Source organism: Euprymna scolopes, chromosome 16, assembly GCF_053919585.1.
Source record: "Euprymna scolopes isolate OS-2025 chromosome 16, ASM5391958v1, whole genome shotgun sequence".
In the NCBI taxonomy this organism is placed as follows: Eukaryota; Metazoa; Mollusca; class Cephalopoda; order Sepiida; family Sepiolidae; genus Euprymna; species Euprymna scolopes.
The window spans coordinates 55,321,582-55,334,218 of record NC_136497.1 but is presented as its reverse complement, the minus strand read 5'-3'; the positions used below and the strand labels follow the sequence as shown (position 1 = coordinate 55,334,218).

At 35.1% G+C, this 12,637-nt stretch overlaps 1 protein-coding gene across 7 annotated transcripts in view; it reads left to right on the top strand.

Moving 5' to 3' along the window:
* LOC145295967 (dual specificity tyrosine-phosphorylation-regulated kinase 4-like) overlaps nucleotides 1–12,637 on the top strand; it is a 436,432-nt gene that overhangs the window by 144,170 nt on the left and 279,625 nt on the right. For 4 of the 7 annotated variants that reach the window (XM_080141884.1, XM_080141893.1, XM_080141887.1 and 1 more), the window contains one exon: nucleotides 12,126–12,172. The exons of the other annotated variants lie outside the window; for them this stretch is intronic. The gene's annotated coding sequence lies outside the window, so the exon portion shown is untranslated. The remainder of the gene's footprint in view (nucleotides 1–12,125; nucleotides 12,173–12,637) is intronic. 7 annotated transcript variants of the gene reach the window in all.

Below are 12,637 nucleotides of genomic sequence, written 5' to 3'. Positions count from 1 at the left end.
TTTCCGGCTTTAAGTTTTTATCGTTTTCGTATTGTGTTTTGTCTGTATTGTTTTGTAGACTGAGCAGTGGTATGGATAAAATAGACGAGAGCTTTTTACCTTTCTATAGCATGACTCACGTGATTAAGCAAAAATAAAAAGAATGTACGTTAAAAGAAAAAGAATACATCAAAATTAATAAAAGACAACATATTTATATATGTACAAAGTTACAAAGTATGAAATAGAAATCGCTCCATACAAGGTAGGAAGCCACTTGATGTAAGAAGCTAAACAAAATATTATTACGTCAAAGTAAAAAGAAAAACAGTCAACAATGAGTGTTAGATGGATAGATTCTGACCGCAAAAAAGCAATTTCCTCCCCTTTGTCACAAACATCGTTCATGAAATGTGAATATTAAAAGACAAAATAAGCGCAAGGAGAGTTGACATGACTGCCGAAAGTAAATCAACCATCCACTTTCTACATTCCAGCGACAGCAATGCAGTGGACAGAAAATGTGCAAAAATAATGCAATATTTTTATTACTATTTATCAGCATAAGAAGCTCATATTAACGTAGGGCTTATTAGTATTTATTCGCTAGGAGTAGTCACACAGGTCACTAAAGATTTTTTTAGAACAACTTGCAGCGTTATCTGGAGTCTGAGTGACAACAAGTCTCCCAGGACTATGAACTTCTTTCGATAACCTTTGCAGATGAATTTACGTCATCGCAACAGCCGTTTACTATTGATTTCTCGTTGGACACGACCATTCGCCTTTACTGTAATTTGGGTGGCAATTAGTACACCACAAGGTCTCAGTGCTCTTTGCACTCATCCAGCGAAGGTCTGGTCAGTGGATTTCTCTCATCAGTCTTTCCATCCTCCTTGATTTTCCTCACTTATTTGGTGTGGCGCAAGCTAATGGTGACACAAAAAAGGGGGAGGACAGGAACGCAAGTGTTAACTTCAAATTATACAGTTTATGTCTTCATGATTCTATGCGATGTTCCTTTGTGTTTTATATGTGTTGCGGTTTCTCTATGTCCGGCTATTATCTGTAGCTCATCTGTGTTAGGATTCAAGGGTTTCCTTAATATTTCAGCTGTTTTCTTTATTGTTATACATTCTATACTATCAGCCACCCCTCTGATTCCAATCTCTCCCATTCGTTTTTCAAAGTTTTCGGTATTATTCCAAATGCTCCCACTATCAGTGATGTTATCTTGACTTTCTTCATCTTCTAGATCCCTTTGAGCTCTCTGGCTAATTTTGTGTTATTTGCTTTGCGTCTCTGTCTCATTGATTTTCACCGTGTACTGCTGGAACGGCAAAATCTACAATCTGGCAGGACTTTTCCTTCTTGTTAACCATTATAACATCCAGTTTTCATGCTTGGATGGGTTTATCCGTTTGTATATCTATGTCCCATAGGATTTTGTGACTTTTATTTTCAAGTACTGTTACCGACTTGTACTGTTTATCTGGGTGTCCAAAGTGCAGTTATCTGCATTATTCACAATCTACTGCCTTCACAACCTGATCGTGTCTGGTTTTATATTCTTTTTGGCTAGTTTGCTGCATTCGTTTGCTATGTGGTTTATTATTTGGTCTCTTTGTCCACAGAGTCTGCATTTGCTGTTTTTTTATGTCTTGTCGATCCTTGCTTTGATGTGGTTTATTCTGACTGCGCTATCTTGTGAGACTGTTTTTAGGGATTCAGTTTCTCTGTTTAGTTTTTTTGTAGCCATATCCAAGTGTTTTCCTAATTCTCATTTTTTGTCATCCTTATGAATTGTCCATGTAGCTATTTCTCTTTCCATTTTTCTTTTTTGCGTCTTATCCCTCGTTTCTTTTTTATGTCTTGTTTATTTTTTCAGTGTCTCTTGCTACGGCATTATTTTTTCAATGTTCTGCGTTATGCATTTTTCTAATTCTATTTTTTGTATTATTTACACATACAAACCAATCCTCTTCCTCCGTCTTTACTTTTCGCATAGAGTCGGTCAGCACCGTCCTTTAAGTGTAGTGCATTTTCATAGTCATGAGTTTCCTAGTCTTCTGGTCGAGATCCTGCAGTTCTTCTTTCGTTCAACATATAAACGGTCCAGTATATATTACTAGAGATACTGCCCTTGTATACCTTTATATACCTTATATACCTGTTTATACCTTTAATTGGGTTTCAACGACATAGTTTAGTTTCGAGGGGTTTTCTTGTTCTTTCGAGTTATTCCTTTCCAATTTTCTCTTTAATTCCTATTGTTTTTATGGTATCATTTGAGATGAGGCTTCATGCAGTTTAGCATTGTTTGAAGATAGCGGTTTAATCCTACCCCAAATCAGGCCAGAGGATTAGTTGGCCCAAGCTAGGCAAGACAACAACAACTATGGAAGGCAGTAATTACTGGAGATACAGTTACAAGACACAGTATTCCTATTCCGACGCGGTTAACCACCTGAAGAAGGTCATAGGATGAGTTGACCGACACGTGGTGAAACAACAACAACTATAAAGATGAGGATAACAGTCCGTAAAAAATGAATGCACATATTCTGCTTGTGTTTACTTGCGTTTTTAGTTCCTTGTTGGCCATTGCAAAATTTTGGGTCATCCATGTACATTAGGTGGTTCACTCTTTCATTTGCATCAGTGAACTTGTATCCGGCTTGGCATTTTCTTAGTATATTTTTAAGGGGGGGGGGTCGTGGCTATGATGAAGAGCATTAGTGATAGGGAATCACCTTGAAAGATACTTTTTGTATTTTTATCTCAGTTATGCATTGCGCAAATCAGTTCAAGTATCCATGTTCTCATTGCATTTTCTATTAAATTGATAATCTTGCTTGGTGTTTTGTATATTCTCAGGCGTTATGCTTGCGGGATTCTATCACACGCTTTCTAGTAGTTGATCCATACGATAGCTAAGTCCTTTTTTTTACTTTTTACTTCCTTCATGATCTTTTGGTCTATGTATACTCGGTCATATGTCCCTTTTTGGTATCCTTTCTGTTCCTTAGGAAGTTGTCCGCGATTGTGAAGAGATTGATATATTTGTTCCCTCAGTTGTGTTGTTAGTTTTTTCCTCATTATAGATAGACGTGTTACAGGCCTGTAGTTGCTGGGGGTCCTTTTTCTGCGTCTTTTTGCGTCATCTTTGTCCTGCCGTTGGTCATCCATTCTTTCACGTTTTAATTCATGGATACATCTTTTCATGTTCTGAATTAGCCTTTCGTGGAGTGTTGTGATTGTTTTAAAACCAATGTGCATGTATTCAGTCGTGACCTGGTGGTCTCCAGTTTGCCATTTTTCGTAAAGTGGTCTAGAGTGTTTCCATGATGATTTCATTCTGTGACTCTTCTCCCAACATAGTGCCCCGGTAGTTGCTGCCCCTGATAGTAGCCCCCTACACCAAAGTGGCAATGTGCCTTGTTTGGGGGGAAAATGTAAAAAAAAAAATAATTAAAAAAAAAGTAATTCGCCATTTCTATTATGATCCTGTCGCTCTTCCCATATCTGGCTCCAGTAGCGTTTTTTTTTTTTCTGTCGGGTCCGGTTATTCTGTTTGTTGTTTTCCCTTTATTTACATTCTAATAGAATTGGCTTTCACTGTTTTCAAAGATTCCGTTTTTGCACTGTTCAGATTTATATCTGTATCGTCTTAATCTCCCTTCCTTTGCTGCTATTTTTTTTTACTTCACTTCTTCCTGTTTCTTGTTAAGCCTCTCCCTGTTGTCATATTTCTATTTTTCCTAATTTTCATCATCTTCTGATTGTTTTCATTTCGTTTATCACTTTGACTCCTTTTTTTAAGTTCTTGTTTATCGCTTTTCCTTCTTCACTCATGCTAAAGCAATGTGTGCTCGTATGAATTAGAAACAGTTTTACATTAGATTAAATTAGTATAAAATTAACATATAACGTAATGACTACATTAATTGCACTTAATAATTTGTAATTAAATATAAACAAACACATTATTCGAATTCTTTAGACTACTGTTCTCATTTTGAGCGTTACTTTCAGAACGTTTCGGTCGATTAAACCCCCGACTTTCTTCAGATGTATCTTGTCGACATTCAAAATACAATTGCGAATTACTTAGAATTTCTTCCCAGTAGTGGCCGACGGAACGAGAACATGTTATACCCGTTGATACAATAAAGGGTTCCGTTCGAAATTTCGTGCAGATTCCCGAGTTCGACAGAAAGATTCCCAAGTTCGACAGAAAAAGATTCCCGAGTTCGACAGAAAATTTCCGAGTTTTACAAGATACACATGAAGACGGTTGGAGATTACATAGACCGAAACGTTGTGAAAATAGCACTCAAGATGAGAACGCTAGTCTTAAGAATCCAAGTAATATGAATACTCAATCCTCATCTAAAAAATTCAGAAACGTAATAAATAAACGTGTCAACAAAATTTAATACTGTCAGCTGGATTGTTTGTATGCAAAACAACAGTGTCAATATTATTATTTAAAGTTTATATTAAATAGTTAGATATAATTAAATATCGATTTAAAATGGTGTGTTTTAAAAATTGATGTGTTTTCTTAGCTATAGACAAGCTAAGCTTTTCCGTAATTAGCGACACGTCGTAAAATTATAGTACGCTTACTTCTGTTCTTTGTACGAAAGACCACAATTTGCTTTAAAAACAGTTCTTTAAATGTTGCTCATTCGATAAGAGATCGATTTAATATTAAGAGTTTTTAAAAAAAATTATTTAATTTATTTTTATAGACTATAATTATTGCATTTATTTTTTTCAGCTACAGTTCAAATATTGTGTCAACTAAGATATCTTGTAAATTGCGAAAGGGTATAGTAAAGCAAAGAGAGATCTGTGCAGACAAAGTGTTATGCCATTAAATATGATGAATACGGTGAGGGTGAGTGAAGTGGGAGGATTTCTATTGAAAGAGTAAACTTTCTTCTCCCTGTAAATTTGAATAAGAAAGGAAAAAGATAATTCTCATTCCATTGGTTGCATTTCCACGCTTGACACGTCTTAGCTTAGGAAGTGACAGAAACGAACATAGGATGCTGCATCTAACACCGACTTCTACTAGATTTTCAATAGAGCTCTGTTGATCGGTTTCACAAACTCTTGGTGCTTACCATGGCCGCCATAAATGGCCTTGCCAGGGACTCATGTCCAAGACAGAATAACTCTGACACTTCACCTTTACCGCCGACTCTATCATCGGATGCGCGTTAGCTCCATATATATGGCCGCATTTATGTTTTTAATAACTGTGCTGGACCTGTACAGGCTAAAAGTGTAAATGTCGAAAAGGAGGTCTCTTTCTTTCAAGTCTTATTGTTGTTGGTATCGGCGGGGCCAATCTGCGGTTTAATACCAGGCAGAAATGAACCTAATGCGCCCTTTTACTGTGTTTGTTTTGATAATCAAACGAGTGAAATTCGAGCGTATAGCCCTTCTTAACACCTCACACAAATGAACGGGATATTTAATTTATGAAGTCTCGTCTAATTAATGCAAGTTCTTTTGTCACAGTCACCGGAAGAAATACAGAAGAGAAACCAGAAACCGATGTTCGTAAAAATTTGCGCATTTACCGAATTAAAATGTTTTTTTTTTGAAGTTCAGCGTAATGAACCAACGGACGTAAAGATGCATTTATAGAAATTCATGGACGTATTTATACATGTTGTTTTAAACCTGACGGACTAAAAAAAATACTATTTACAAGTTAAGCGTTACAAACAAACCGACCGATTCACAGACAGACATATCCTCTTCTAACAATATATAGACACATAAAAATTGTATTTCAAACCATATGTCGATGAAAATGCCAGTTAAAACTTACAAGAAAAATATCTGATATTCTATACGATTAAGATTTGTAACGCGTAAGTAGAGCATTTAATTAATTCTCTTAGCATATGTAACGTTGTCAATGATGGTGAGTTGTGTATTACTTTCGTGTAAGAAAATAAAATAAAAGCCCGTGGTGGACAAAGACATTTCGTTTATTAATCGTTTGTCTACAATAAACTATAAATTTATATACCTATCTATATACAGTAAGGTATATATTACAATAGAAAAATGCGAGGATGAAAAGTAATATGGTTAAGCTTAAACATGGAAAAGTAAAGGATTAGTTGTTAAAACTGAAAAAGAAAAGGACAACATATTCTAGTAAAAAATATAAGAAATTTATAACTTAAAAGATTGCAGCATTAAGAATTCATTATATAATGTTATATATTGAATTAAAAAAAATCTTAATGCTGCAATATTTTAAGTTATAAATTTATTATATTTTTACTAGAATATCTTGTCCTTTTTTTCCCAGTTTTAACAACTAGTCCTTTACTTTTCCATGTTTAAGCTTAATCATAATACTTTTCATGCTCACATTTTTCTATTGTAATCCATGATTTTCTCGGCTTCCAGTAAATTCACTTGTTTGTTTAATTTCAGTCTTATTTTTTGCCACATAAATATAACATACACATATGTAAATGAATAGGAAAAGTTTGAGTCGCACGAGGATGTTCACTCAACACAGGTCTAAACACTTTTCTCTTAGAACTGCCCGCCCATGGAAAACTGTTCTGCAGGCTTGCTTCTTGACCGACTACAATATCATTGCCTTCCAGTTCGGAAAAGTCTGACGATGTTCACTCTACACAGGTCTTAACGTTTCTGCCCCCCCCAGCCACCTGCTTTTATGGTGCCCTAGCGCACCTCAAAATCACGTGTGTGACGCAATTTTTCGAGAGCTGTTTGAGACCGTGGGCATTAAAAGGCCAAGGTCGCCATCTTAAATCTTTTTGTTTTTCCTTCTCAGCCTGCACGACAGACAGACACGAGCACGTTTTTGAGGTAAGCTTTCTCTATTTTCCCCACAGTAAAATCAATGTACGGCACTCGTCTGCTTTCAATAAAATCCCTCCCAATTATCTCCCTTTTATTCTTCCATTCTCTCTGTTTTACTTGTTACTTTTCTTTTCGCGAGAGCGGTGAATTGGTAGCAACAATAGTCGCTGAAGTTACGTTGTTACTATGGAAACCAGTCATAAAAAAACGTCGCTCAACTCCTTACGTTCTTTTACGATTTTGAACAAGAGTAAATTCATCATAACTTTTGTTTTACTGAACGAAAATTGAAAAAATATTTTCACAATATAGCTGAGAAGGTGATCTGTAATAAATGTTTTAAATTTGGTCGAAAAATGATTGAGCGGTGAAGCTTTAAAGTAGTTCTAAATGACTAAAACTGCCACAACCATATTATTCAAACACGGTAGTATTTGAATGATATTGTTTCATATGATACTTTATATGATAGGATTTACATATACACTGATCATTATTATATTTAAACACAGCTGTTAGGTGTAGAGGTTTGTAGTAAGAAATATATTTAGGTTAATTTAGTTTTATGTAAAGAGGATAAAAAGTGGGTTAAAGCCCTTCATAAAAGTTCAAATATCTCCGACTTTTTTCAAATATTAATAATGGGTATTAGGTATCAATTAAATTCCCCAATTTTCAGTTTCTTTGATGTATTTAAAAGTGTTTTTTAAAAAGACGCAATATGGACACAACCATCTATTTCATAAATCAGAATTGCATTTAATTGGATCCATAGTCATTAGATACGAAATGAGCAAGATTCCGTGAATTTCAATTTCTTCTTAAGACCCCTTAAGTCTTACGTTTTAGAAACTTTCTATAATGAAAATTGTGTGATGGATTTTAATAAAAATTGGAATAAAAATTCTATACCTAAGGTTCAGTATGACAGTATAACCCAGGTATAAGAAACCCGAATATAAGAAAAAGGATATAAGAAAGATTTTTTCTGGTCCCAAATTAGCGCCTGTGTTAATGTACAGTGCAACCTGGATATAAGAATCACGGATATAAGTGTACCCCGAATATAAGACAACTGTTGGGATTGTCGAAGAAGTTTCTTATATCAGGGTTACACTGTATTATATTTCGATTTCAATCTTTGTAAGGGGGACATTAAAGTGGTGCAAAACTGTTTTGTTCATGGAATAAATTTTACCCGTATTATTTGGATTATTCGATCTACTATTCTTAACATCTTGAGTGTTGCCTTCACAACGTTTCTGTTGATGTAACCTCCGACCTTCTTCAGGTGTATCTTGTAAAACTCGGAAGATCTTTCTGTCGAATTCGGAAATCTGCACTGAATTTCAAACGGAACTTTATTTAATCCACGGAGGTAATATGCTCTCATTTCGTCAGCCAGGTAGAAGCCCTAATTAATTCGCAACTGTATTCTAAGTATCATTCGTACTGAAGATTGAACCTTCAACCTCCACAACACTGTTATTTGTACAATTGAATTTTACCAAGTACTTTGTCCGTTAGGACACGAGTCCTTGCGGGAACGCAATTTTACCCGTCCTGCGATGGGTATTTATCTCGCTTTCCCATGCAGATAAAATGCACACGGCATTGTGGTAAAGGATAACAAGGAACACATTTATAAAGCACGGAACAAGACTTAAATTTTCCCCATGGCGTTTCTAATGGAGTTGCTTCGACGTATCTGAAAAAAAAAAGATGCGTCTGCTTTATCTGTACATTCAACGATGAACATGCGATTTCAATTTAGAGTTTATATCCGAAGAACCGACAGGTAAACACAGAATTAAACGATGTAAATCCATTTATTTCTCATTTTTCTGTCTGGCTGTCTCTCTCTCTCTCTCTCTCTCTCTCTCTCTCGCTCTCTCTCTCCTTTATATATATATATATATATATTTGTGAAAATGTAAGATTTTGCGAATATTTTCGATTCTTTATGCAGATCGATCCTTTTTAAATCAAGAGCTCGATGTCTGTTAGGACACAGCAACAGAGCATGTCTAATATTAATGTCATATATAAAATTTGACTCAGTAGGATAGTAGTAAATTTGGTAATTTTACTATATGATAAGATGGCGGCCCATAAAATATAACATTTTTAAAAAAGCTCACAAATGGAACAGGACTCAATGTCAGTTGTTTTGGTTCGTTTTGAACTTTATCTGTTGCATCGCTATGTATTTTTTTTTCACTCTGAGAACTTTCTGTTTTATCTAATAAGTCTCCAGAGGAAATATTCAGTATTGACATACATATATTGGTTATTCCCCCATAAAAACAAAAACAAAACATATATGTAAAATTTACCGAAGTTTATTATAAAAAATAAAATGATTAGTACGATAAAATCTCGACCTTTGAAATCAATATGTTATATTGATCATACTTCCCCGCTTTGTTCTGTCAATCAGATGATTTTGAAAATCACCCATTCCAACGTTTTTTTTTTTTTTTATTGTACCCTTGAATTTTAGTTTGGGGTTTACCTTAATTCATCTTTTTTTATACACAGTAGTTGTATTGACGATCGTTCAGGTTCTATTTTTTTCCAGGTGTACTATTAATCTGAGATTCGTCTGTATTTGTAAACCTGTCATAGATGGTAAACCTGCACGTTCATGGATTTCATGAACGACTATCTTGTCCCGCCAAATTACTTTCGTAATTTCCCTGAGATGAAGCATCATGTGCTCATGTATCTTTCATTAACGCCACGGTCTTAAAAAAAAATTTTTTTTTTACAAAGGAGTCCCCACTTATCAAGGCCAGAGGCCACTCGAGGATAAGGGTATAAGTGTGCAGTGTTCAATGGGACAATGCGGTAGTAATTGTTAGTAGTGGGAATTTGGTAAATTGGATTACTTAACAGGAACGGCTCATCAAGAACTTGTTTACGTTGAACTTGAAGACGACCATATTATAGTCAGCTGGAAAACAGGCAAATGGCTCCACAGGTGTGCAATTCTAAGAAAAAAAGCGTTGTTCATGGAATCTACGCTTAGGTTTAGGCGCAGATAAAGCTTTAAAGAATAAGTCCAACAGGAGAATGCATTATCAATTTTTACATTTCTTTTATCTTTCAAGCGATCACTTGCGCATGGGCAATCAGTAAAAACAACAGCAGCAGCAGCAACAACAACAACAACAACAATAAAAAAACAACCTTCTTGGCCTTTTGATCAAGATCAAAGTGTAGTATCTGTTCTTTAGATGCTGCACTTCCATTTCTTGTTCTCTTTCGGTGGAGGAGAAATCCTTGACGACTGAGACAATTTTTATTTTTGTACCTTTTCTCCACGTTAAAAAACGACCCGTTGTGTCTAACTCTGTCCCGTGGGGAGGCATAGTAAATAGGTACAATATTAAAAATCGAAATAAGCGACGCTAAACAACTCATCATCCTAAGCGTTTGGCTACGTCACACATAGATGGATGTGACGTACTCAAACGCTTAAGTACGCATAAAATGTCAGAACAAAAACAGTAATTTAAAAGCTCTAATGGAAATGGCTGTAGTATCGGAAAACTCTGGGACAAGAGCTCGGTCCGGGAACTGCTTCCTTTGATTAGGTTCTCTGGCTGAAATCTCACGATTTGGAGATCAGAAAATTTTATATTATCTCAGGGAAACATCACTGACGGCGATGCATCGTTAATATATATATATATATATATATATATATATATATATATATATATATATATATATATGTTTTGATAACATCTAGCTTTACAATCCATATTTATCCAACATTAGTCAGTTTTCTCTTGGAAATATAAATTATGCTCATTATGTTTGTTTTTAACTTAGCCATCTTTCCGTATCGGAACATATCATGTCTTAATAACGGCTTATTGTATAAACATGAACTTTTCAGAATTTTAAGATGTTTTTAAGAATTTTAAGACGTTTAATATAAAAGATGCAACAATTTACTCCTATTGCATTCTAGCGAGAAATAAGACTCATCTAATATTTCTTTATTATCGTGATAGTCGACAACTTTTTCCCGCTGATACGATTTCTGATACGATCATTCTGGAATATGGCATGCAAGCTTCACCCTTATCATGTTTGGTTTTCGCGGATTGTCTACAAACGCCATACAAAGTCCTGCAAACAAGGACTGAGATCCCTTAACCTATACGTTCTTATTTTTTGAATATCATTCATTTCAAATAAATCAGATGATTATTGTTGGAATTCGTTTCCCTGTTATCTTTCTAGTTAAAATTTTTTTTCAAAAGACATTGAGTACTTACAATAATGACCACTCGAAAATTGCCAATTTTTTTTTTTTTTACCTACTGCGCTGTCGATATTTTACCAGTTACAAATAAGCAAAAAAAAATTTCTGTGGAACGAACTGAATTTGAATGTTGTACAGTCAGGTCGTGAGGTCGTGAGGTCGTGTCATTAACCACTTAGCCATCGTCACCACCCATCTACATATTCTGGAGCGCAAAAGACTGCGTTGTGACATCATCCTTACCGTTAGCATCATGTGTAGCAATGACAATATGCCGCGTGACTTTTTTTCGCCACACTAGCTTCGAAGAAGGAGCTTTATCGAAACTCAGAGAAGCAGTACCTGGATCGTTGCAAGGTTTCTTTTCGATTCAGGTCAATGGGCCACAGGCAAGTTTCCAGAAACCTGTAAATGTTCGGGCCGTTGATTTAAGATGAATACTTTTGTACACAACTCCTCCCTATCTTACATAACTCGCCTTTTTCTCGGCAGCAAAGTGAATAGAGTTTAGACCATTTTTGAAATGTCCCTTTCTTTGTTGCCTGAAGTATTTTGTTGAGTCATGTGCAGTTCTAGGATGGCTCACGGCCACCGAATTTGTCTTCTCTCTTTGAAAAGGGGTTAGTTTATTTCTAATCGCCTGAGGTGCCTCTATCAGGGAATGCAGTCGGCGCTTTCCAGGTCCCGAAAGAACTTTCTCCATGATGCTTACCCTTAAATCTCACTTTCTGACCCATGCGTCAAATTTTCCCATGGCTATAGAATAATGTTTTGGCAACATATTACTATTGAACTAGCCAAAAATAAATAATGCGAGGTCAAAGGTTGCGATAACGAATATGGAAATGCATTGAAATTTTCGTACTGCGCTGTCGATATTTTGCCAGTCACAAATAAGAGTTTAGAATTCTTCCTTTTTTTAAAACGCATTTCATCTCATGATAACACATGTTTTTAATTCCTGACCAATGACAATACCTTTTTTTCTCATTTTCAGTGCATAACAAAGAGATTGAGTGCCGAAGTTTGTTGAACAACTTTTAGGTAAACATTTGTAATTTTTGTTGATTAAAGCGACATTTTTTTGCTTACAGTAAGAAATATTTTCTTGTCATTGTCATTTAAAAATAGTGAATGAAGAAAGGCGATTGGGCAATTATATATACATAACTTAAGTATCTTCCATGTTTCATTCGCATATGAGGTGCATTTAGCCTAAGGATTCCCTAGCTTAATTGCCATATATTTTTATACCTTACTACCTAGCCCTAATCACGTATTTAGCACTTTTGAAATAAATATCGAAAATTGATTAATAAAATATTATAATCTTTTTTTACAGTATTTTATGTCAATGCATTAAATAATTATATATATATATATATATATATATATATATATATATATATATATATATATATATATATATGTATGTGTGTGTGTGTGTGTGTGTGTGTGTGTGTGTGTGTAACGTTATCCGGAAACCAACACACGTTTTGTACAGTTTCA